At 42.1% G+C, this 22,252-nt stretch overlaps 1 long non-coding RNA gene across 5 annotated transcripts in view; it reads left to right on the forward strand.

The window, feature by feature from the left end:
* Positions 1–18,424, forward strand: part of LOC146431929 (uncharacterized) — a 28,677-nt gene extending 10,253 nt beyond the window's left edge. For 2 of the 5 annotated variants that reach the window (XR_014854812.1, XR_014854810.1), the window contains exons 3-4: positions 6,261–9,650; positions 11,749–18,424. This is a non-coding gene — a long non-coding RNA (uncharacterized LOC146431929). Of the gene's footprint in view, positions 1–3,522; positions 3,676–6,260; positions 9,651–11,748 lie in introns of all 5 variants that reach the window. The other 3 variants (XR_014854814.1, XR_014854813.1, XR_014854811.1) reach the window with 3 other exon arrangements.
* Positions 18,425–22,252: the final 3,828 nt, after the last annotated feature.

Consider the following 22,252-nt stretch of genomic DNA (forward strand, 5'->3'; position numbering starts at 1 on the left):
TTTGATCTGCTCCTCTCTGCTAAAGTACAGAAGAGAAGAACATGTCGCTTAGCAACCCTGCTTAGCCGGCACTGGGGGAGGTGGGAGGGATGGATAGTCCAGAGCCACAAAAGGGGAGGATTAAGCCCCGTCAGGAAACTAAATTTTGGACAACCTTTCTCAAAACTGAGGCAAGCAAACATGTTTGTTAGCAGTATTGGGTAATCTCACTTTTGCCTTTTTTTTTTAAATACTCCACTTCTGGTCTATTAATAGCAATCTTCCAATCAAATGAGAAAATCCAGCATGTGATGGACAACGCAGGCTTCGGCAGCTTCAGGGCTGGGTTGCAGCTGAAGGGAACCTGAAGTTTAATTTTAAGCCAATTCAATAGATTTTAAATAGAATTAGTGTTGTCAAGACTAATCGTAATTAATTTCATACCGCAGTTTTCATCTTAACACTTTAAATAAATTGTGTGAGTTTCATCCTGTTGTACAGTTGGACAGCCTGAGTCCCCAGCCTGACTTATTCAGGGTCACTTACCTTGTCTTAAATAAACCCCAGAATTCTCTGAGTGGTTACCAGGCTGTGATTTGCTGGTAACTAGGTAACATCTTAAAGCTGAAAAAAAATACCACTTAGTAAAGTAACTTTGCAATGAAGCAGATGAGCAGCCCTCAGCCCTCTGTCCTTCCTGCAGCTGCAGGATGGTGATGTCCCATGGAACCATGGCAGGAGTGGGCCTAGAGCAGCCCTGATTTTTTTTCCCAAACATCAAATCCCGCAGCTCTGTATGGCTGAGTTATGGAAGAAAAATGATGCAAAAACCTGTGTCAGAGGAAGAATGGCAGAATAACACCACTTCAACATCTCACACAGACGAAAAATAGCTCAAAATGGAATACAGGTAGATTGTTACACCTGGTCTTCTATTAATGATCATAAAGATTATTTAAAATCTTCTTAATTTTTGCACCGCTTTCATATGCTAATCACCCATAACTTATTACTGAAAAGTTAAGAGAATCCCTAAATGCTAATGATTCAGGTTTCTCCCAGAGCTCAGTGTAGGCAATCCTGTGCTCAAGCTCTGTAGCAAAACTGCAGATTATTAGACTGATTGCCTACCTCTATCCACAGACAGGAAGCTTGTCTAAACTGGCATCTGCTGCATATTCCAGCAGTTACAAACCTGAAAACAGACATTATTGGACTCTGAAGTAACCTTGTTTTTATCTAGTAAGGGAAAGAGAAGTGGTAAGTGCTAGTGTGGAGCTCATTCAGAGCTAAGGTTCTTAGAATAGTGTACTGAAGAACTTAATTCATAAGTGACAAGATAATTTTTGTTACCCATATATAGAAAAGGCCTGTAGAGTAGAATCCTGTTTTCAATGGGAATTTTATTGGTAACTGCAGGGGTGCCTGGATTTTACCCAGGATCTCTGAGTGTGCTTTTTGTATTGGCAAATGCTCATGTAATGTGATTCTTTGGAGAAATTTAATTAAAGAAAAATGCATAAGGCACTCTGGGTTAAGTGGTCTAAGTTTGTTAGCACACAGTATGGAGAATGAAGCCCAAATTAGAACCAAATAACACTAAATCAACTGTGAGCATTTCCATAAAAATTACTTTAGTGAGAAGCTTGTATTTTTATAATATGTATTTTCTCTGCACTTTCACTTTTATGAACCGAACAAATTTAGAGTCTTTATTTGAAGTGTCACAAGCTGAAGCAAATCCTGTTGACTTGACTTTGTCTTTTCTCTCAGTTACACCACAGTCAACAATTCTTTACTATAACTCAATACTGAGAAAGTAATTTTGCTGACTGCCTAAATTGAGGAGGAGGAGGAGGAGGAGTCAAACAACAGTAGAACTCTTTTACTTGTGCTTGTGTTTACAGTACTAGTTCATACACTTACTGATTTTTAGCTTTTTAGGAAACAGAAATATGTCATATCCATAATTGTTGGAGATTCTTGTTACAAACACTTTCTGTGATTCTTCTTACAGATAGGGAACATCTCCAGCTTCTTGAGCAGACTTTGTGAGGCTGATAGTCTTGAGGAATAGATTTTGGATTACACTGACTTACAAACCTGTAAAATTAACATAGCTTTCTGGTTATGGCATTCATGTTCCCAGATCAGGATGACACATGGAAAAATCATGCAGATAAGGCATCATTTGCCCAAACGTGTAATCAGAAACTGACTTCCTGAAGGTATGTCTCAAATTGGAGAATGCAAACAGATGTGTGATAGTTTTCCATTTCAGAACAATCATTATAATATCACTATGATACAGATTACCTTTCTGATTTCTTAATCCCAGTACTAACAGAGGGAGAGTAATCTAAATTCCAAGAAGGATCATGTTGGAGAACTCTCAGTTTAGTGCAGCAGTTCTTGAAAATATATTGGTCCAGCTGACAGTATTGGGGAAAAGAAGATTTTCTCTGGCATGGGACCACACTGCAACAGCCCCTGTTCCCAGGGAAGAAGCTCTAATCTAAAATATATCAGACTATTTCTTTCCCTTGTAATCTCCTCCTAAATGAAAATAGAATTATTCAGGTTTTTGTCATGACGTATAGAAAAGTGTGAAGTTAAAAATAAGTCTCAGCTCCTCCTCAGTGGAGGGACAATGGCTGTCTTTTTAAACTGAAAGCACACTGGTCACATTGCTTTCTGCTAAACAGTGGGGCATCACGAAAAGGTTTTTTGCAGTTTGACGCTCAGTTTCCCCAAAAATCAATAATTACAGCAAGGAGAACTGCAGAGAGGTTGGACATCTTTACTGCTTGCAGTGCTACCACCATGCATCTGACTCCAGCACCAGGCAGCTCACGTATAAATGGACTGAAAAATTCACTGAAATGCTTTGATGTTGTATAGATGCAGAATTTGGAAGGATTATGAGTGTCTATTTTTAAAAGGAAATTAATAAAAGACATTATAAGGCTAGACAATAAAAGACATTAAAAGTACTGGGTGCTATAAAGGAAGCTCAGGAAGTTCTCATTTTAACACACTGTAAGGAACACGGGCATTCACAGATAGAGATACAGTGTGCAAAATTATGCAAACAAACCAAAAGAAGCCATTCCCTGTTGTATTTCACTGTGTCCTTACTGCCAAGCCTGTCCCTGCCTGGCTCAGCTAAAAGTGGACCATGGGCCAGCCTGCCCAAACCAGCCCTGCTCACTTCCTGTCTCTCATTGGAATCACCACAGGTAGCACCCACACAGTGCTGCAGCTCTGAAAATTTGTGGCTGGAAGCAAATGCTTTTAAAGGAGAGAAAAAAATAGGTGCAGAGAGGTCTTTGTCCTCAGAAAGCCTGCTGAACCAAGCCTTTTCACTTTGAAGAAGTCATATTTACATGACAAATTTACATGTAATGGTGACAGTGGCAGAAAATCTCCAAGAAAGTGGAATTAATGTTTTCGCAGCATGAGATTGGTTTTTTCCTAATTGCAAATGTTGCTCCATCTGCCACAAAAGCATTGGTTCCAATAGCCTGGCCTTCCCTGTTACAGGGGCATCACAACACATCATGTTTGTGGCTGGGATGTGAGGAGAGGAAGGTGATGCGAGTATAACATGCTGCAGTGGTGTGTCCTGTTGGTGAGGAGTTTGCTGTGAGAAAACAAGCCAGCTGAGGAGGTGTATCTTCCTTCTTCTTTACTAAAGTAAGAAGTATTAAGTTAGTTGTGTTTGACATCATCTATGTTAAGATTTTGATAACACTACTGGCTTAAATCTTAGTTTCACCATAGAAATACTGGTTGGAAGGGGCCTTTAGATCAGCTCCTGCCTTCTGCTCAAAGCAGGACTGAACCAATACTGGATTAGGTCTGCTGTGATTTTACCTGGCTAAATGTTTGGTGTCTCCCTCTGAGTAACCTCTTCCAGTGCAGCAGTATCCTCCCAGGGAAGCAGTTCTTCCTAATGCCCCATCAGGACCTCCCAGGCTCTAATCACAGAATCATAAAATCACAGAATGGTTTAGGTTGGAAGGGGCCTTAAAGCCCATCCCATTCCACCCCCTGATATGGGCAGGGACATGTTCCACTCTCCCAATTTGCTCCAAGCCCTGTCCAACCTGGCCTTGAACACTTCCAGGGATGGTGCAGCCACAGCTTCTCTGGGAAGGGCCAGGGCCTCACCACCCTCACAAGCAAGAATTTCTTCCCAATATCCATCTAGACCTGCTCTTCTTCAGTTTGAAGCTCCTTCAGTTTCCCTTTGTCCCTTGTAAAAAGTCCCTCTCCAGGAGCCCCCATTGGTCATTGTGGCAATTGCCTGTTACCGTACCATCTGTCACTGCCACAAAAAGCTTGGTCCTGTCTTCTTTCCAGCTCCAGTTCCAGCAGCTATTTGTTCACCCTTGATCGTCTCTGTTCCAGGCTGAAGAGCCATCGCCTGGAGCATGTGCTCCACGTCCTTGTCCATCCCATTATCCCTTTGCTATCCTCACTTTCCATTTCTACATGTCCTCTTGACCTCAGGGACCCAAGCTGGAAACTATTCCAGGTGTGACACTACTGGCTTGAGGAGACAGGGATAATGAGTTCAACCCACTGGCCACCCTTGGCTCACACTGTGACCTCTAGGTTCTCTCCAGCAGGGCTATTGCTCTGCCAAACAATTCCCAGGCTCTCCTGGCACTATGTTAACAGATGTGGGCCTTTGTATACTTTGTTCAACATGATGGGATTTCTGCTGGCAGGATCCCAAGTTCCTGAAGATCCTTCCACAAAGGTTACTATGTGGTGTGTCAACACCTTGACCCTAATTTAGCGGTATCTTCAAATTTGTTGTTTCTGCATTCGATATCACCACCCAGGTGACACTGAAGATAGTAAACAATGTCAGTCCTGGTACTGACCCAGGAGAACTCTACTTCCCTTCAGCCACCAGGCAGACATTGGGACATTGATGGCTCTTTCAGTCTAGTGCCTTTCTGAATAAATTCTCTGACTGTGACATATGAACCTGAGGAACAAATTGGTTTTCTGTTTGGAACCATAATGGTGACCTGTTCTTAAAGGCTTTGAGCAGAGGGTAGTGGACTACATAGTGTGCAATAGTAGCAAAGGCAAGGCATTGTTTAAATTTAGTACAATTCTATAAGTAGGAAACTGTTCTGTTGTTCAACACCTTGTCCATTATTTTGGAGTGTACAAAATATGGAATATACATCGTTCTTCTGCAATTTAAAAAAATGTACATTTTTGTCTTTTGTTCTTCACTGGCATCACACCAACCTCTCACCATTTACAGGAGCAGGAGGGAGAGTACTCCATGCTAGGACAGCCAGAGGACTTCTGTGGCATACCAGTCATCCACATTCCATCTCTACTTCAGCTTAGGGCCCTACCTCCTGAACCTCAGGTCACCTCCCAGCCATGGCATTATTGGCTTACCTGGGAGAGGTGAGGGGTACTGTCCCTCTGCAGTCCTCAACATTTTCAGAGTTTAACATCACAACAGGTCTGTCTCTGCAAAAACACTGTTTTTGGCAAAGCATCACATGCCCACAGAGATCCCTTCCTGATTTCATTTCTGAAATCTTGAGTTATAATGAGGGTAAAAGGTGATTCCTTAAACCTAAAGGAGACATCCAACAGAAAAAAGCAATCTTAATTCTAAAATTACTATTTTAATGATGATTTGTAATCTATTTGATAATTATTATCTACTTGATAATACCCAGCTTCGTGTTAGATCTAAAAAAAGAATGAAATGAGAAAATAATTCCTTTGATATGCATTATTCAGTTAGTAAATTAGTGAATCTTATAATGTGTTACTAGCTATTAGATTGTTACAGTTCTTGATGTTGCTCATGAAGAATTTATATGAAAATGAGGAAAAAAATTCCCTTTTGAAGCTCCAACAACTTGAGTTGTTGACATTTCTTTTAATTGGTGATTGTCCTCTTGAATGCAGTATTCCACTGTCTGGTTTTATAAGAGAGTCTTCATTTTTAATTTGTTCTCCCATTGATTAGATTTTTATTTGAATGGGTAGCTTTCAAGATAATTAGCCTTTCAAGGAAAACATGTTCTCCTAAATAGTAATTAATGAGTATCTCTCTCATTCAGTAGTCTTAGCCTAATTTTCATTAGGGGACTTTCAAGCTTATATCTGGCTTGGTTGACCTGTGCCTGGTACTGCTGAAGACAGCAGGAATCTCACTGCAGATTTCAGGAGGAACAAGATCAGACTCTGGAGTGAAGAAACATCACTTGTATTCATTTTGTCTTTGGCAGATGGCTGTGTTCTAGGAGAACCTACAAACAGTTCTTGAGGCTCCAAGGTAGACTAAGGAGGGACTAAAATGACTGAAAGAAAACAAGGTATGTTTCTTTCTCTTTTTTCATCCTCCATATGACCCAGGTTTCCATCTTCAGAGGATCCATCAACTGCAGCAGCTGTACTAGGGAGCCTCAATTAGACTGCCTTGTTCACAGTGCTGGAGATTAAAAGCACCGTTTTGTTTAAAGTCAGTGTACATTGCATAAACCCTTTTAAACCAACAATCATTCTGTATCTGAAGTTATTTTCCCACTAAAGAGCCAAGGATCTTCAGTAAGAATATACTTTGTTTTAGGAATTGTTGCCAGTGTTACCCTTGCAATTAAGAGCACACTGGATAATAAAATATGCCAGCATGCCATGCATAGCTGCAGTGATCTGATCCTATTCTGGTTCCTGCTTGGCTTCTCTAAGTCCCTTCCCTTCCTCTCATCTTTAACCTTAAACTCTTAAGCCTGGAGCATGGACAGCTATTCTCCTGCTGAAATGCATGGAGAATTTTTATGTCACACTCTGTGCTTTCTATTTGCTCTTTCAAAACAGACTGAAACATCATCCTTGTCCTTTCTCTGCCTCCCTGTAAGCTCTTCTGCTCTCTCTGCCTGCTTCATCCACACTTGGTCCTTAAGGAACCTCTACCACAAACATGAATTTCCCTGCTATTTCTGGACACACTTCTATCCAAGCCAGAACCTCATGGCATTTCTCCATGAAGGTGTAGTTATCTCTTCAAGGTCAGTATCCTAAACCAGGGTGGCTTAGGCTCTTCCAAACTCATTCCATCAGTTTATTTCCCAGTTTCTATGAACAGTATGATCACTGCTTTTTCGTCATGTCCATCCACTGTGTCAACTTCAGCAGTGGTTCACTATGGGTCAGCTTGGACCGACTGAATTTAAACTCAACACTTATTTCTCCATGACAGAAATGGCATTTCAGATTTGTCCGTTTCTATGCCAACTAAGAGCTAAAGCTTTGTACCAGGCTCTGATGATCTTATAGTTCTTACCTGTAGCATTCTTGCTTTCTGCACTTGACCAATGCTGTTAGAATGATCAAGTTAAATAATCGTATCTGATTAATGGCTTTACATCCTTAGTACTCTCTTCAGCCTCCTTTTGTTTCCTGCTTCTCTGTCACTTCAAATAAGTAACTGCTCTTTGCTTTCCCAGTGCCCTCCTTGACTCACCTGCTCAAGCAATCTCTTTCATTAGGAAATTACTTGTCCCTCCCACAGGCAATAATTCCAAAGTTTCCTCTGCAATCAAGAAGTCATTTAAACCACATATCTATCTCCTAAATTTCCTCAAGGTACTGTGAGTAGATGCTTGCTTTCCTGTCCTGTGTACAGACATGGGAACAAGGGCCAAGGGTGCTACCAGCAGCACAACCAACACTTCTGGCTTTTTGCATCCACCTTCTCTCATCTGTGTCTGTCTGTTTTGTCCCCAGCTGTCAATTCCCTGCCCTGGGTTTGCTGTTTTCATCTGCATTTATGCACAGCCAATTTCTGTGGGGTCTTATTCAATGCTTCAGGTTTCTAGAAGCCACAGAAAATAATAGTTTGCCATCTTCTCTCTGCTTATCCCGATTCTGCAATCCCTAAAGACCAGCATCTTCCTTTGCAATAGGCACTGGACATTTTTTAGAAGTGTCCTAGGTTACACTATAGATGTATTTAAGTATTCTATTACCACCAGCTGTGGGCCATCAGCTGTTATCACCTGCTAATGACTCACCCCTGATAACAGGCAATGGGCCATCAAGGACCCACCACATGACTCATGGACTTATCTCCTCCTATTGTGAGATGCTCCACCCAGGAGGGAGGAGCAAAGCATTTGCACCTGTATGTAACCTGGCCTTGGAACTGCCTAAGTCAGCCCTGTCTACTGGGTTCCCAGAGGACAAGGGCTACCACTGGACCTTCAGCTGGAGACCAGACCTTCACAGGATCACTGCTTCAACTGGACTACTTCATTTAGACTGCTACCACCACCCTAACTGCGTGTCAGTTTGTATCTGACGTTGTCAGTGCTTTTCCTTATATTATTTCACTTATTTTTAATTTTTCCTATTAATTTTAATCCTGACTTGTGATCTCCCACTGGTTTGTTTTCAAACCAACACAAGAAGAAATAAATCAAGAACTTCAATAGAAAAAAAAAAGGGTTAGAAACACCAATATCACCCTTCAGGTAGAAAATCACTACAAAAATAATGAAATGGGAAAAAATTTCAAATAAACCCCAAGGTGATCCAGCACAGATTGTAGAAGTCAGTATAAATGGCTGACTAAACAACCATTGCGGTCATAATTTAAAGGGAAGCTTCACTTTGGAGAAGAGCAATGTTTATAGAGAGACTAATTTAGTTGTATTGAATTCTATTAAAGTACCTATTAAAAGTTACAAGTTGTAGTCCAAAATACTGCGGTGCAGCTCAGAGAGCTAACACAGGCTATGAATCGGCCTGACATGGTGATCTATTTCTGATACCATAAAAAATACACATTTCATGAGCTGTGGCAAGCGGCATCAGTAGAGCCCTGCCCTCACCACAATTGTTAGTTTTGCTAGTGACATTGGTGAAATGATATTTTCCTCTTGGTTTTACATGCAAGTTTAAATACTGGGCCAGGAAACATAGCAGTTCTATTGCATGCAGTACGAGTGATTTTAAACACATTTGCTTAGGAGGATTACTAAATGGGATTTGAAAAGGGATTTATTAATGGAAATTATTTTTGTTTGTTTATTCATCCAGTTTTCCTAATTGTGCCATGTTATTTTGTATGGTAGTGTGTCTCTGCTGGACCAGGACAAAATATGCACTAAAGTCTTTGGGCATGTGAGGTGAATCGTTTCCCTTCCCCAATCCACTGGAAAATCAACAAAAGCAAGCCTTTAATAGTGTGAATTCCATTATGACCCATCCTAGCAAGTACCTAAATTCTGAAACTGCTATGGTAATTAATCTTTGAATTTGTTAGTAGCAATGCATAATTAACAAGTAAGCTGCAGAAATATGCATTTACTCTGTGTTTACATGGTATTTGCCGTGCAGTTGTGGTATAATTACAGAGATTATACCTGCTCTCTAGAGTAAGAGTACATGGTGTACCTCATTTTATGCTATTTCACACCAGCAAAACAGAGCACAGCGTGACGGAGCTGAACAAATGTTTCATTCTGCAGTGGGTGGAAGCGAGCCACAGGTATGGAACAGCGCAGGAGCCTCACAGACAGCTGCGATTCAAGCCATGGTTTGGGGCTGCTCAGGGTGACAGCCTGGCTTCTGCAGTTCACATTATTTATATTTTGGACTGCTGCCCTTTCAGTGATGTAAGTGAACTTGAATATGCAGATTCAAAATCAGGCAGACTGGAGTTTGGGGTTTTTTAGTACAGTAACTTTCCCCTGTTATGTATAATACTGTAAGTTTCTATAATAATTACAGGAAATGCATGGAAAGAATCTATCTTCTTCCAAAGTTCTAATTTTTTAAAGTTTGTTTTATGCTAGCACATCCCCATTGCTTTGCTCCGTTGGTATCACAATACCAAATAGTGATACCAACGCGTTGCCACTTCACAATTGTGAAGTGGCAACACGTAGGTGCTGGGAAAAAAAATACCAGCAAGTGGTGAAAAGTGCAAAGAAATAATGCTGTGCCTCTGAGTTGATCACATTTTATATGATTCAACATAAACTATAAGTAAAACTAAACTTAAAGATTCTGTTACGTTTGAGATCCGCATCTAGCAGGAAGAGGAATGCTGTACACATCACTTGGTACAGGAATTGCTGTTCCACTGCTCCAAAGCATGGAGAATGTACAGGCCTTCTTAGAGTTGGGATACAGTACCACACTAGTTAAGCAAGTCAACAGAAGAAACATGGATTTATTTGCTGTTTCCAAAGAGTAAAATTTCACTTCAGCATACAATAAAACTGTCTAAGAGTTCCCTGTTCTGCATCAGGTGGAAGAAAAAGTAGGGAGCTTTCCGAAGTGTAAATTATTATTGTTCAGCTTCATAATAATTTTCCTGTCTTGAGGGACTTGATTTCTGAGTATAGTGTTAACAGCTTCTCACTCTGAAGGGCCAGCAGTGTGACATGACAAGACACATGCTGGACTGTATTCATTTCCAGTACTGTGTTGGCAGTGTACAAGTACATCACTGAAATGAGAAATGAACACAATATAATTATCTCATTTGAATGTCTCATGGTGATTTCACTTTGTGCTCCAGCCAGCACTCTCATGGTTTGTGTGGGTTCCGCTGAGGTTGGGAAGGTGGGTGTAGCTCCTGTGGCAGCTCCCGAGGAGCATGGGGCTCTCCCACCCCCTGGCAGGGCTGCATCTGGCACCCAGGTTGGTGGATAAGCCTAAAACTGATTGTTTGAACCTTGGGTTCAGGGAACTTTGTTGCTTAATGTCAACAACTTATTTCTGTCACAAACTACACTATCTGAGTTGTTCATGTGCACTGAGAATTAACATTTCAGTCCGTCTCAGATGGTGCTGGTTAAGGACATGCAGTCTTTCTGCAATGACAGTTTTGCTCTCTAACTTCTTCTGAAATGATTTTAAAAAATACAATAAAACTTCTTTTCCAAAATTAATATTTGAAAAAATGCTAATTCATTTCTCACTGCCAGTCCTCAGTATTTCTATGTGGATTTGTTTTGATTTTAAACTGTTTTTCAAGGTCTTCCTATTTTCATAGTGGATTGTAAGGAACAATGCAAGAGATGCCCGTCCATGTCCCATTTACAATCACAAACGTCATCATCCATGAATTCATAACTTTTTCAGTTCCATTTTTCCTACTTAACATCACAAAGTGCTGGGGTGGCAGCTGCAGCAGCTGTTTGCAGTAGCTGGAATACTAGCAAAGCATTTCCTTGGCCCACCAACCAGAGCCAAGCCTGTATTTTACAGACCCCTTCAAAGCAAACATTTCAGGCCAACTGCAAGACTTGGATTTGAAATTCCAAAGCTTGTTAGCTCTGACATACAACAACACTCGGTGTTTAAGTTGACTTTTACCTCTTTTTCCATATTGTCAGAATCACTCCAGTGCTTTTGTTTGTGAGAAGACACAAGGTACCAAACCCAGATCCCATCAAAAAGTGTAATCATTCATTTGAACTTTTATCTTAGAAGACAGTACTTAGCAGTCTGAAAACAGCAGTTTCCTCCATCTAAAAAAAGGAGAAAGAAAGAGTCTTGCACTGACCACAGCATGGTCCTGGTCAGACTCTTCAGCTGGGGTTTTGATACAGCCTTGTTTTTCATTCAAGTGTAACAATAACCTGAAGAATCCTGCTAGTATTTCTATGGAATTAATAATTTTTAAATGGTGAAATTGTGCATAATTTCAATTGTTCTCAGGGAGAATACTCAAAACTGGCTCTTTTGATGTTTTGTTCACAGAAACAGACGTGATGCAAGTTCATATATACAATGAATGGATTTGGGACAAATGTTTGAAGACTTCTTGCAACAAGTTGCTCACAAATTATTTACAGCAAGAGTTACTTACAGAATGGTTACTGCACATATGTTTTGAACAAAGATACTAAGGAAAATCAATCTGCTTGTGAACAAATAATGAAAAGGGAAAAATGAAAAATTCCTCTAACAAATATGAAACTGCAAATTATTCACTCAGATCAGTTGGCAACAACCAATTTTTGTGGTAGTAGGAGCTCATGGAGTAGGAGGTAACTGTGAAATATGATTGATTTGGTATCTTATATTGCAATTCTGGAAGGGGTTCAACATCTAATTTAAAAGCCATCTTCCCCCTTTTTACCCAGTAAAGAAAACAAAATTATAGTTGATGTCTATGAGCTGTTTTGGGCAGATAGGGTCTGTTTTCTGTCCTCTGGACACTGACAATGGCTAGCTTATAAGAAAGAGCAGTTATTTATTAGAAAAGATCTCTCTTGCCAGAAAAAAGCAAACAAAACCTGTCTGAGGAAGGATATTACCTTCATAATCCTCTTTGCAGGAAAGACATGTAATGGGTCTGAACTTGATGCATCTTTGAGCTGTGAAGCTTTGTGTAAGCTGCACCTCCCAGCCCATCTTTTGGTACACAGTAATTAAGGAAACACGGGCTTACTTCCTTCTTGGAAGAATACAAAGCATCTTTGGGATATCTTTCAACTAAGACCACCTTCTGTCTCTTCTTCCCCCCTCCTGGGATGAAGCCAGCCACCCTTTGGGGGAGATGTTCTGGGATGCTGCAGTAGGATGCCAGCAGAGTTGCTTTCTTCTCAAAACACAGAGACTGTAGCATGCTCTGGTTGTGCCTGTGGAGTGGTGGATGAGAGTTTAGCATTCAACTCTTCTTAATGCCTCACACGTGTATTCTTGATTGAATATGTAATTCCTAAGTTAATTCCGGAGCAGCACATGCTCTCTTTACAAGGCATAGCAGATGCGAGGGAGTCCACTTCATCCCTACTGCTTTACTTCACAAAAACCTTAAAATGCTAAAGCCATAAATAGGCATTATAACACAATCTTTGACTGAATGATCTCCAGCATTACTGCAGATCTTAGTCATAGTGAAAGCTTTCACAAGCTTCTTTGAACTAATGGCAAAATAGTTTTCATTTAAAGCAGTTACGTGTTCCTTCCCACAAATGCTAATTGCCATAATTCTATTGTAAGTTCTGGGCTTAGTTACACTGAGCTTGAGTTAGCTTGTTATAACTTAATACTAATAATTGACCAGAGACTAATTTTACTATTTCTTTGATTTTAGAGAGAAAGCTATAGGGATTGGTACACTTCCAGGTCACTGAAGTCAACAATGGGAAAAAGGTATATTTCTGCAAGAATGTTCTAGGCAACCTCCTCAACAATGGAAGAACATGCTGCAGACAGTGATGTTCAGGAGCCGTTTCACCAGCCTGTGGGGATAGGGGATGAGGGTATCTGCATCCAGCTGAGCTGTGCCAAAACCACCTTGACTTCCTGTCCCTTACACCTATCTTTCCATGCTGCAAATCCATGTTAGATTCAAGACTGCTTGAAATGTCTGTGGATGGCAATGCCAGCCCACAGCTGGCTAATACCCTACCCATGGCTGGTGCTTTAGGAGCTCTTTCTGCAGCACCTGTCTCCTTGGGACAGGAGCTGGGGCACACAGTAGCTCATCACCTCATTGTCAGAGCCCAGCTGATACGTTGGTGGACTGATTTCAACAATTTCACTGCAGAAGAGCTTTAATTCTGACTATTATAAGAATATAGACAGATTTCTCAGCCTGCTTCAGTCTACAAACTGTAGATATATATGTAGGTTGTTTGATCCTGGATACAAATCCTGCCCCTGCTCTTTGCCTTTACCCTCCCCATTTCCTGAAGTGTGGGAGAGTTTGCCTAGAAAACATAAGAAAACGTTCACCTGCTGCAGGTCCTCCTCAGCCCACCAGTTTTTTTTTTTGTTGTTTGTTTGTTTAAATTGCTGCATATGATAAACTCCACTGAGTTTCTGCCAGGCAGAATCTGCAACTCAAAGTACCCCATGAGTGTGCTGCAATACTGCCAGGAAGTAAACACCACCACAGTCTTCATAATCACTGTTTTTCCAAAGAATGGATAGAGCAGACGGGCTATTTTAGGCTATAAATGGAAATCAGAAAATGAGATTTTCTTTTTTCTCCTGGGAATTTTAGTCCTTTTCTCTGTACACCTGCCTTGTTGTTGGTGGCAGCATATTGGTAATATGGGTCTCTCAGAAAATTGGTCACTGGAGCCTATTCTGAAGCCTGACATGCCAGTGAACAGGCAAAATCATTCCCACTAGTACCAACATGTTTTTTGTTGATAGAAATTCACATATTAGATCAAAAACAGATCAGGATAGCCTGATTTACTCCATGTTTCCAGTCACAGTTGATTCAAAATTCAGGCTATTTCCCAGCTACCTGCACTTCCTCTTACATTCCTGTTAACCTCCTGTGGATGATCAAAGTCCAGTCATGAATGCAGACACTGTGGACTTGCAGTCCTGGCAGTATCAGGGATGTCTGGGCTTGCTTTCAGTTTATAGCATAAACACTGTCATCTAAATCATCCATATCATATGAATCTAATTCAAGATCTTTGCATGGCCTTTAAATCTGAGAAGTTTCAATTATCATTCTTCTATCATCAATTCTTCTATCAGTTTTATCATTCTTCATGTCTTAAGCTTTTTTTTTTTTTTCTGGAAAAAGCTATGCGTTATTAGGAATTCAAGAGATTAGATTTTGCTACAGCAACATGCAGATCTCAGAACTTGAAAACCAATCCTTAGCATCAGATGCACTTTTCTGTTGCTCCTAATGGTAATGAGAAGCATTTTCTGTGCTAGGAAATACCCTCATTATTTCATGACAGGGTGATACTGGGCCTGTATCCCCTTGTTCGATTAAATGCTAATCACAGGTATCCTTTGACCTGCTGAGTAGCCAGTGGTTTATTTTAGTCAACTGTAGTACTACTGAGAAGCACTCTGTTCCTGCCTATAGAAATCAAAAACCCATTTAACCTTGGAAAAACATGATTTGTGCTATTTTCTTCACTGAAGGAAACAAAGTGGGCTTTTTTGGGTACAGACCTATGCGATGAAAGATATCTTAGTCAACAAGGGTCAGCTCTGGCACTGAGATGAAAGATTTTCAGAGAATATGTGAAAAATCCAGATGGCATTAACTAAATTAATAGAACCTATACTTCGTGTTTAACCCAGCCATCACATGTGATAATCCTGATATCCCAAATTGTTGTCACAGTCATACTCTGTCATTCTCTTAGTCTTCCACTTTGTTTTGCCATTTACAGCATTCATGTGCTTGACTTCAAGCAACCTGATGCTGTTCACTGGTTACTTGGTTTGACATTAAAATATCATTAAAATTAAAAAAAACATTTAGCAAGTTGGAGGATTGTTATCTAATAAAAATTCTCAGAGCACAGTGAAAGATGTAAAGTGACTGAACTATTTGATTTACTTTAAAGCAGTCCTATCCCCCTCTGTTCCTCCTTGCCCAGCACCAGCTGCAGATACTCTTGCTTATGCTGCTTCCTCTGCACCTTTTTCATGGAAGCTCCTTTCCTTTTGCATGATTTGTTGAGATGTCTTCATTCTCATCCCTCTCTAGTCCTCCTTTGGAAACAGCTGAAGACCCAGCTATTACCTGTGCCTGCCTTCTTGCTCCATCACCAACTCAAAGCCTTTTAAACTATTGATAATAACAGTTGACCTCTGTCCTTTAATCCCACAGTTTTCTCTGTAGAGCCCCTTATCCCTGAACTCCTTTCTCCTTGAACCACTATAGTTCCTCAAAATTAGAGGAGCAATAATGAACAGATAATGCAGCTTGTTAGTGACTTAGCACACTATAACGTTGTTAGCCGTCACCAGACTTGTGCTAATTTGGAAGCCTTTTCTCCAGAGACCCCTTGGTCTCTTCATGTGCTGATCAGTGGAAAGTGGGGAGCATTTCCCTGCCCTTGGCTCAGCACTTCATACCATAGAGAACATGATAGTTGCAGACTCAGGGATGTTTGCTGCCCTGTAATTGCGTTTTCCAAGTCCTTATCACCCTCCTTTCCAAGTCTTTATTACCTTCTCTTTACTCAGAGGCTGGTGAGACACTGGCACAGGTTCCCAGAGAAGCTGTGGCTGCCCCATCCCTGAGAGTGTTCAAAGCCAGGTTGGACAGGTCTTGGAGCAACCTGGTCTAGTGGAAGGTGTCCCTGCCTATGGCAGGGGGTGGGACTGGATGAGCATCAAGATCACTTCCAACCTAAACCATTCTGTGATTTTATGATTCTCTGATGCTGCAGACTTGCCTGTTTGGCCTCCCTTCAGCTTCCAGTTCCCCGACTGTCCCTGTGCCATTTCCCCCAGCAGCCTGGTCAGGAGAGATGGGGCTGCTCCATAGTTGGCTGCTCGATGCCTGCTGCTGAGCCACATCCCATGGCCAAGTTATGCTGCAGATGGGACACTGGACACCAGTGGTTCCTAGAAGGGAAGGCTTGGCACAAGTATTAAAGGCAGTTTTTTATCCTGGAAACTGAATTCACACAATATTCACCTAATGTACATAGGTGAGGGTTTTCCCCTGTAAAAGGGATCATTGAAATTCTGAAAGGAAGAACTGAAAGCCAAAGCAACAACTCCATAGGCAGGTGAAATGGTTTTTAAAGTAACACTACTTTTTTTCTCCAATTCTGAAAAATCAATCGGAAGAAAGAGGAGTGGAGAATACCATCCCTGCTTTGGTCAAATTATATCATTCCCATAGAAATAAAGGGAGAGACACAAAAGAAAATAGGGAAGAATACCTTTGCTAGAAAAATGGAGCAGTTGATTGATCCAAAAGCTTTATTCTTGCTGATGAAAATTGCAGGAGAAAAAGGAAAAGCAGAATTTGAGAAAAAAAAGGTCAGTGGGAAGCTACCCAAGCTCAAGGGTGAGGAGTTTCATTTTCATATAAGGGACAGTATAAAAAAAATTATCGGAGGGTAAAATGCAGGTAACAGGCTGGGGCTTTGCAAAATCAAGCAGTGGCTTTGTGGGATATGTCATGGTCAGAGCTATAAAATGCACAGTGTTTTATAAAGGCATTTCCAAGAGGCTTTAGTGGAAGTGGTGCAATTTTACAGATTCACAGAATACATTTGCGTTTGAATTTACATGAAGCAGAAGCTCAGCTGAACATGCGTTAGAGGAGCAGGACTTGAAGTAGAGGACTCAGCAAGCCTTCAGAGCTGACCCACGAGGCCAAGCACCCCAAGCCCATAGCATCCAGCCCCATGAGCTGGCTGGGCACAGCGGGGCTGGTGTTTGGCTCACTCAGTGCCCATTCTGGTGCTGGTTACTGCTGTGAGAATACAGCTCTCAGCCAGCAGCATCCTGACCTACAACAGAGTCCAAGAGTCCACTGAAACTTCACAAAGTTGTGCCTAAAGGGTGGCAACTACAGGTCCATCCTCGTAATTACAGCATCCACCACGTTCTTGATTCCATTGATGATCCTATGGGCTATCAAGGAGAGCTCATATCAGGGTATGTATCAGAAAAGCAGCTTTTCTCAGAATAGATATCAAGATCCATAGGCAGAAACCCTCACTGCCTAAATAAGGCTCAAATCTGAACATGAAATATGGGCTAATCTATCTGCGATCCTTCTTCTGCTAGAGTTGTGCTGCTTGAACAAAGAATACTGTGGTTTTTTTATCAATGTTTGCTCGTATTGCCCCATACAGGCAGTCTCATGCCTGGTGCTGCACAGGTATAAAGGAACAGGTCATTCTTGTCCACAACATTTGCAGTGCTAAATCATAATCTTCATCTCCTGCTTTCCCAGCCTTCAACCAGAGATTATTTTTAACCACTAACCTAAAAGGCCTCAGAAGAAAGCCATGTGTTTGGTTTAAATAATTAACTACTTTGACCTGGATGTTCTGGGACGCCCCACTAATTTCAGCCTTCACAGCAGTTTCTAAAATAAAATAAAAACAATAAAATAAGATGAAATAACGTAACATAACATAAAGTTAAATGAAGTAAAATAAATTAGTCTAAGTCACCATGAGTGTTATGACCGAGCTCTTCTGCCATATTCACAGCTCCCACTTGGCATCAAACCTGCTGCTTTATGATTGGTCCTTGGTCCTGGTCAGTTTGTACCCAAGGCAATGGCAAGACAGCAGTTTATTTCAACGGAGAATTTGATGCCAGGCTATTTTGGGACTGAGTGAAACTTGTCCTCCATAATTACTTTATAATCAGTGAAGAGCTCTTTCTAGAGCAGCCTGATGTGATACAAAACATGCTTTAAATATTCTGGGCTTGTGCTGTGTAACAGCAAGAAAGGACAATGGCCTGGAGAGTGCAGTGTGTTCACTTGAGAGGCCATGAAAATACTATGGCTGTGGCAGTATGGGCAGAAACAGACCATTTAACCAACCCTGAGGTTGCTAATAGGGGACTGAGGAAATCCATAGGAGAGCTGGAAAGTTTATGATTTGTTATCTCCTCTGCAGTGCTACATGGAATTTTATTACAAAAATATATGTACTTTAACAAATGAAATACCAAACTGTGAATTTATTTCTGTGTTGGTTTGAAAACAAACCAGTGGGAGATCACAAGTCAAGATTGAAATTAAAAATAAGTGAAATAATACAAGGAAAAGCACTGACAAAGTCAGATACAACCTAACACCCTGTTAGGGTGGTAGTAGCAGTCCAACTGAAGTAGTCCAGTTGAAGTGGTGATCCTGTGAAGGTCTAGTCTCCAGCTGAAGATCCAGTAGTAGCTCTGGTCCTCTGGGAACCCAGTAGACAGGGGCTAGCTCAGGCAGTTCCAGGGCCAGGTTATATCCAGGTGGGAACACCTGGCTCCTCCCTCCTCGGCAGAGCATCTCACAATGGGATGAGATAAGTCCATGAGTCACACGGTGGGTCCCTGATGGCCCATTGCCTGTCATCCGGAGTGGGTCATTAGCAGGTGATAGCAGCTAACGGCCCACAGCTGGTGGTAATAGAATACTTAACTACATCTATATTGCAACCTAGGACAATTTCTGTGTTGCAGAAAGAAGGTGAATATATCATTTATTGGCATCATCTAGGTGTGTTCACACTGCTCCCACTGTGTTTAACCATCCCTTGGCAGGAGTGAATCCCTGCATGCCGAGGCAGTGAGTGGGACAGTAGCCACAGCCCTGTGGTGTCACCTGGCACCAAGCACATGTCCCAGCACCTCCTTGAGCCACAGGTTAGAAAATCACCATTTACACACCTGTTCTCCACAGAAAGAGCACTGGGTGAGAGATGATCTGGAAAGACCTTGGCGTACGGGAAGGGAGAGTGTGGTGACATAGCTGAGACCCCAAGGTCTGCCTGCAGCTGGGCAAGAGATGTCTTGGGCACGAAGGGTCTCTGCTTACCTGACAGAGGCATGGCAGCACCATGCCCTGTAGTAAAAGCCCTACAGGCTTCTGCCTGTGACATGCACAAAGAAGACAGTTAGAGAAGTCATCAAGAGAGTGGGTTCCTGGTGTGTGTTTGTCTCCAGATACCCATCTGTTCAGTGGCAATTGGTGGTGATCGTTAGGATGTGCACCATGTCCCCCGCACACAGGAGGACATCAGGACCAGCTCTTGGTAGCCTCTGCCATGGCTGAGGTCTGCAAGGCCAAGGGAGGAGTTTCCACCAAGACCTAGACCCTGACCTTGAGCACATCCATACTATGAGGACATCAGCCAGCACCACCAGCCAGACCCCTGGGATTTTAATGTTACTTAGCAAATCTCACTTGCATCTTGGTTCTCACTTGCATCTTGGTGACCAATCCTCTCAGTGCTTGAGAGGATGGGAAAAGAATAACCCAACACCCACATGTTAGATGATCTACCAACAGGATTTTTTTCTTACCCCCACAGATAACCCTAGGACTCTAGCAGGGGAAAAACCAAAAGTGCCTTCTGTTTCCAGCTATAGCAGTCCACCAAATCCCTCAGGACTCACAACAAAAAGCCATTTTCTCTCTTCAGGAATTTCTACGCAGTTGCACAATCCTTCCATGAGCTTCTCAAACCACCTCTGCAAACACAAGGTGCTCCAGAATTATCATTCTCCCATTACTATTAACTGTCTTCTAATTTCCAGCCTGCATTAACTCAAGACTAATTGATCCCCATTAAAAGGGAGCAGTTAACCTTTAACTCATGTAGTTCTTCCAGCCTGAGATTTGTCCATTAGGGTATTTATCAATAGTTGGCTTATGTTGTGCTGGCTTATGTTGTGCTTTGTTTGGTGGGGCTAAAAAAGAGAAACTGATGTTTATCAGTTATGGAAGTCCTTCCTGCACAGGAATGAGTGTGTCCCTTCACCTGGTAGCCCAGAATAGGTCTGCAGTTTGCCTAAACACAGTATTCTCAGCTACATGTAAAGTTGCTTATTTTTTGCTTGCAGTTAAGGTGATCAGGTAGCAGGTTACGAGTCCCAGTCGGTGAATTTGAAAAGCCCCGTGTTTGCATGGTGGGCTCAGCTGTTAAGTGTCCCGCAGCAGTAGAGTCACTGTCACCTTCCTCTGCAAAACAGTCTCTGCCACTTTCCTACAATATTATTACTTTCAGAAAAAGATTTATCCCAGCAGATTTTGACTAGCAAACAGTAGAGCCTTTGGGAGCACTTTCTTCAGTTTTAGTTAAATTCTCTGTGGTGGTTGCTGGGTTGTGCTGTCCCTCTCCTGCCCCCTTCATGCCCTGCTGCCTTCCTTCCCCCTTGCTCTGTTTTCCATCTTGAGCCCCGTGCTTTCTCTTATGGAGGTATCACAGTGAGTCCCTACATGTTCGGAGCTCTGCTGGGCAGGACAGAGCCCTGTGCAACCCAGGGCTTACGTCCTCCCACCCCTTTCTCTGCTCCCGTCCCAAATCTCACATACCTACTGTACCAGCACAATGCAGCAGTGAACTATGGCATCTAGAGAGGCAGGAGCTCCAGCTGATGCATTCAGCACCGTAACAGCCCCCAGGCTGGGGCTGGAGCTGGAGCTGGAGCTGATCATCTCCCACCCATAGATTTGTTATATTTGGACCTCCATTGTGCTTACTCCCCACAAATATTCTGTCAAAATGAGATTAACAGTAAAAATATTTGCTTAGAAAGCAACCAAAGCAATTATTGCTGTATGTTTGCGGAGCAACAAAGAGTCACTCCCACAGTGAGCATGAAGGCTTGGCCCTGGAACCAGAAGCCCCGTCCCCAAGACACCTGCCTAGGAGTGCTGCTGGAAGGCAAAACCCATGAATGTATTCAGCAAACAACTTTAAATAATAGTGGGAAAGAAAACTGCATAAAAGGCATTTGCTTTGGTGTGCATCATCACTGTCTGTACAAAACACCTCTACACCATCCTCCTGGCCAAGTCTGTGACCCCTCTAGTAAGGGCAATGCCTTGCTCCCATGCTCACCCTTAGAATCGTAGAGTCCTGGAATTGTGAAGGTTGGAAGAAATCTCTGAGATCATTGAGTCCAGCTGTTACCCTTCTCACATTCTGAAATACAGCTGACAGGGCTGTGCTTGGACAAGCACCTGGACTGGGTGTCCAGCACTGACAACAAATGATGGGTGAAAAATGTTCCCAAAAGGCTGAAGATCCTATTTTGTAAGTAATGCCAACCAAGTCACTTTCCTTCTGAACATGAAAAATTGCAAATTCCATGTAAATAGACTCCTCCCTCTATTCAAGTACTGCAAGTCAGGTAATCCAAATCTAAACCTCTTTTAAGGAATGGCAACAGAACCATTCAGAAACTCGATATCTCTTCATATTCCCTTTCTGTATAACAGAATCGATTTTTAGATCACCCCACTGGAACTGTGTTATATTTTGCTCACTGGCCAAACACCAGGAACCCACGAGAGCTGCTCACTTACTCTCCCCTACCCCAGCTCGGCAGAGGAGAGGAAAAAAATCTAACAAAGCAGTCATGAGTCAAGATAAGGGCTGAGAGAACACACTTCAAGGGCAAAACAGGCTCAATTTAGAGTTGCAAAGTGAATTTATTACAGAGTCAGGGGAGGATAATGAGAAATAAAATAACCCCTTAAAGACACCATTCTTCCCCCCAACACCTCCTTCCTTCCCCCCCCAACAGCACAGGGAGCAGGGTGTGGGGGGTGTGGTTAGTTCATCACTGAGGTCTTTCTTCCCCTGCTTCACTGTGCGGTCCATGCCACAGGAGACAGTTCTCTGTGAACTCCAATGTGGTCCAATCTCGTAAGCAGTAGTCATCACAAAATTTCTGCAACGTGAGTTCCTCCCACAGGCAGTCAGTCCTCCCTGAATTCTGCGGGCCTGTGGGTCACTCATCTGTGGAGTGCAGGCCTCCAAGGACTGGCTGTTCCAGCCTGGAA

Source organism: Lichenostomus cassidix, chromosome 12, assembly GCF_008360975.1.
Source record: "Lichenostomus cassidix isolate B80296 chromosome 12, HeHo_3.0, whole genome shotgun sequence".
In the NCBI taxonomy this organism is placed as follows: domain Eukaryota; kingdom Metazoa; phylum Chordata; class Aves; order Passeriformes; family Meliphagidae; genus Lichenostomus; species Lichenostomus cassidix.